A 5,000-nucleotide genomic window follows, 5' to 3' on the forward strand; every position below is an offset into this window, starting at 1 on the left:
ATGGGCGTGTGCCTCGTCTTAGGAGGCCACGCATTTTTTTTTTTTTTTTTTTTTTTTTTTTTTTTTTTTTAACCTTTTGCGAAAATCAGCCGGAACTCTTTTTCTTTTCCTTCCACTAGGATACTTGGAATTCTCCTACGTCTGGTTATTTACCACGTATGACTGGGACGGTTTTGTAGAATTTTTCAAGATACGTTTTAACATTGGCGCTTGACTTCAAGTACGTATGTTTGTCGATTTTTTTTATTCTGGTGAAGTACACTGGGTGCCATGTATTTATTTATGTACTTTATGAATGTATTTATTTGTTAATTAACTAATTTATTTATTTTGGTCGTTGTTTCAAATGTGTTGATACGAAAATATATATGATATAGAATTCATCTTGCTACCCACAGTAACTGGGTAAGCATTCCAGCAAAAAGAAGAGTTGACATTATCGAATCAAGACGATCCAGAATACGACCAAAATCAAACAGATAAACAGATCTGGCCATGATGTAAGTTGATAGCAAACTGAAGGTAATGCGGTGGAAAGGACACGATTTTGCAGAAGCTCAATGGTGGCAACATTTGTGGTGGGACGACAAGGGACGGATAGGCGGGTAGCCAGCCAGCCAGCCAGCTTCTCTGTCTCTCCTCTGTCTTCACTGTACATTTGTAAAACATTCGAGGCAAATTTATGTATATGCAAATATATATATATATATATATATATATATATATATATATATATATATATATATATTCTGCATGTGCCTCCACGGTTCGTCCGATGTTGATGGCTAAGAATGAAAGTGCATTATGGTTGATAAAAATGTATCTCAAGTCACTGGGACCCATTCAGTGTTGTAAACACACACACACACACGCACACACACACACACACACACACACACACACACACACACACACACACACATATATATATATATATATATATATATATGTATATATATATATATATATGTATATATGTATATATATATATATATAAATATAAAAATATATATATATATATATAAATATATAAATATATTTATATATATATATATATATATATATATATATATTGAATACAACATTGACAGGTTTTGAATGATGGAGAAAGAAATGAGGAAATAGTAGGAGAATTTAACGGTGACGTTTCGACCTCATAGTGTCTTTATGAAAGCTTTGATAAAGACACTGGAAGGTCGAAACGTCAGCGTTAAATTTTACTACAATTTCCTCATTTCTTTCTACACCATAATTAAAAAAATTGTATATACATATATATATATGTATATATATATATATATATACATATATATATATATATATATATATATATGTGTGTGTGTGTGTGTGTGTGTGTGTGCGCGTGCGTGTGTATGTATGTTCCACTTCGAAAAGACCTGTAGCCATCAATTAATGTATGATTTGTAGAAGCGACTTTACTAATCTGAATTTTGTGTGTGTGTGTGTGTGACGGGTCCGACAGCACAACATTTTTATTTAAAAAAAGGCTCTTCTCGTTATTAGTGTTGCTGACCACTGGCCTATCCAATGGTAATGTGACCTTCCACATGAGGAAATATATTGGAAACGGAGTACACAGTACATGATAAACATACTTTATTTTTTTTTTCTTTCTCTTATATCCACTGTGGTTGAGTTTACATTATACTTTGACCCCAGAAGAATAGAAGCGGCTGTCTTAGCCAATGCGCTTGCGCTTGTTTTAGTGTGTATACGAGTAGGTGATGATTGCTGGATTACTTAAGGGTCATTTACACGCTCAAACTGTGTGTCAAACCCGGTTTGTCAAACAAGTGTTTGAAGTAATGTTTGACCGTGTGAATGGGGTATTCGGTCAACCACGTTTGTCAAACATATCTGACAACCAAATACCCCATTCACAAGATCAAGCATTACTTCAAACACTTGTTTGACAAACCGGGTTTGACACACCGTTTGAGCGTGTAAATGGCCCTTTACTCTCGTAATATATGTATATACATATATATATATGTATGTATATATATATATATATATATATATATATATTTATATATATACATGTGTGTATGTGTGTGTGTGTGTGTGTTAGTTCTACTCGTTGAGAAGTAAAAAGGTGAGTTCGGGTTGATATGTTGAGGAGGTTCACCTCGTTGGCTTGCTCGTTTGCTCGCTTGCTCTTACTCGTTGGGCCCTGCGGGCGTCTGCGTAATGGCCAGCGAGAACTTTCACTCGCAAAGCATTCCTAAGGAAATTAGTAAATCGTATGAAAGAGTGCACGCCACTTTTCCCATCCATAATGAGATGGGTTAAAGCATCTCTCGTCATCTTCACCAATGTTACTTTTCGACATAAATTTCCTCTCCTCCTTTTCCCCTCCCTTCCCCCCTCCCTTCCCCTCCCCTCACCTTCTCTCCGCCCCTTCCTCTTTTTTTCTCTTCTTATTTCCTGCTCTTCATTTCTCTTCAGCCTCTCGTCTTCCCTTCTCTTGCCTTTGCTCTTTTCCTGAGAAAAAACGTGACTGCACATCTAAAAGCTCTTCAGCTCAAATTCTTCGTTTGGTGAGTTATTCGTGACGAAATGCAATTGTCTGCCCCTTTTTCCTCTTCCTCCTCGTCCTCTGCCTGTATGGGATAGTGGCTGCATAAGTTCTATGCAATATTTCTGTGATTTGTGACATCACAACGGACCAACACAACACACTTTTATGATGACAGAACGACGAAAAAATATAATCTTTATCCATTCGTTCTCCTACACTTCTTCAATTTCTCCTGTACCTAATCTATGACTCTCTCTTCGGTGCAATATTGTCCCTAAGGATAGAGGTATCGGTTATATTACTAGCTATTCCTCCTTCTTCTCCTCCTCCTCCTCCTCCTCCTCCTCCTCCTCCTCCTCCTCCTCTTCCCACCCCAATTTCATCTCCCACTTCCTCCTACCCCAACACTCTATCCCCTTCTGTTCTCCTCACACTCTTTCCTTTCCCTCTTCTCCTTCCTCTCTTGCAGATTTAGCATTTATCCACCAAACAAATCCTCGTTTGACGGCCAATAAACCACATAATATTATTCTAATGAATTCGTTCATATTGGTATCTAATCCTCATATATTATGTGTGAAAGTGGGGTAGTTTAGGAGGTAGAGATATGAAATATGAAATATCAGTAGTGAGTGATAAAGAAATGCAGTGGGGACACATGGACGAGTTATACCCGGAACAAGAGGATTCGTCTTCAAGGTTTTTGCGAGTGGATGCTCTCGTGCCATTCCTAATGTAAACTGACCGTAAAACTAGGCATTTTTGGTATATACTTGGTCAGAGAGGGTAGAATCCTTAAATAAATAGAGAGAGAGAGAGAGGGGGGGGCACAGAGAGTGAAAGACACGTACACACACGGTTGGTAGAGTCCCCGACTGTCACTACGGTGGTCCGGGTTCGAATCCTGCCCAGGGCTGAAATAATTTCAGTATTGCTGCGCTTCGAGTCGTTACTTCAACACGTGGGCAGGGAGTTCGGGGTGCGTGTGCGTGTAAGGTCACAGCATTACCCATAGATCGGTCATACGAGCTCTGAGCTCTCTTCCGGGAGGGGAATACCTGTCCATCACGAGTCCAACCCGTGATCCAAAGACCAAGGTGAATCACACACACACACACACACACACACACACACACACACACACACACACACACACACACACACACACACACACACACACACACACACACACACACACACACAAACAAACAAACAAACAAACACACAGAGAGGTAGAGAGAGGAGACTGGTAAAGCTATCTGGTTTAAAGGAAAACGCGCGTTACCAGAAGTTTATGCGATCTTATCCTACGTTCTGTAACTTATGATCGTATATGAGATTACTGTTTATTTTTTGAAAGACAAATGTTTTTATAAACCCAGATTGAATCGTCTGGAGTTGAAGTTAGTTAAGAATATCTCTTCACTTACTTTCAAGTGTTGAATATAATTGATCCACGTAATAGTTAATGAATGTTGTGCTCGGCTGTTCAATACATACATACATACATATACCAAGGCTTTTTTCCCCTCTCAAGGGAGGTAGCCAAAAAGGGAAAGGTATAAAAACACTCCCACCCATTTCATCCCTAAATACACTCCACACCCCTCCCACCCTCCCTCTCATCTGAGCACCTCCTGGATGACGGGTCATCCCTGCACCTTGCCCACTGCCCTGGGTCAGAAGCAGTGTCGCAAGACACTGTTCAATACATACCCCACAATAACGGAACGCGAATACAGTAGCCAGGGTCACAAGAACGAAAACACTATTGGTAATGTGTGTTGTATCGTCATCTTGTTTCAGTGCCTTCTTATGTCTGATAGCAAATATTCCACGATTAATTTCGCGTTCGTATGGTCGTCGTAGAGAAGCTAGCGATGTCATCTTGTCTTTGGCAAAGGGATTTTGTAGCAGACGTTATGTGGAGCCACCCTTGGGTTCTTGCAATAATTTTATAATTATGTTGTCAGTAAGTGGATCGAGGAGTGGACGAGGAGTTGGAGGAGGGGGGAGGATATACTTGCTTCAGCACTTAATGAAAATATTGTTGTTATTATTATAAGTCCTAGTATGTTATTATGATTATGATTTTTATTCTAATTATTATTATTTTTGTATTATAATCTTATAATCATTACTGTTCTTACTATTCATATTATACTTGTATTGTTATTATTATATTTACTATTGTTATTATTTCATTGTGTTATTGTTATTATTATTACCATTATCGTTACCATTATTATCACTATTATTATAATCATTAGTTATTATTATTATTATTATTATCATTATCGTTACCATTATTATTATTATTATTATTATTATTATCATCATTGTTTTCGTCACCATTATTATTATTATTATTATTATTATTAGTTGTTGTTACTACTACTGTCATTGTTATTATCATTAGTAGTAGTAGCAGCAGCAGTAGTAGTAGTAGTAATATTAG

The 5,000-nt window shown here is 37.6% G+C and overlaps 1 protein-coding gene across 2 annotated transcripts in view; it reads left to right on the forward strand.

Annotated features, from left to right (window-relative positions):
* Positions 1 to 5,000, forward strand: part of LOC143018952 (uncharacterized) — a 258,421-nt gene that overhangs the window by 34,481 nt on the left and 218,940 nt on the right. The window lies entirely within an intron of this gene.

The sequence above is a fragment of the Oratosquilla oratoria genome, chromosome 36 (genome assembly GCF_046742065.1).
Source record: "Oratosquilla oratoria isolate Oo_2021 chromosome 36, ASM4674206v1, whole genome shotgun sequence".
NCBI classification, from domain to species: domain Eukaryota; kingdom Metazoa; phylum Arthropoda; class Malacostraca; order Stomatopoda; family Squillidae; genus Oratosquilla; species Oratosquilla oratoria.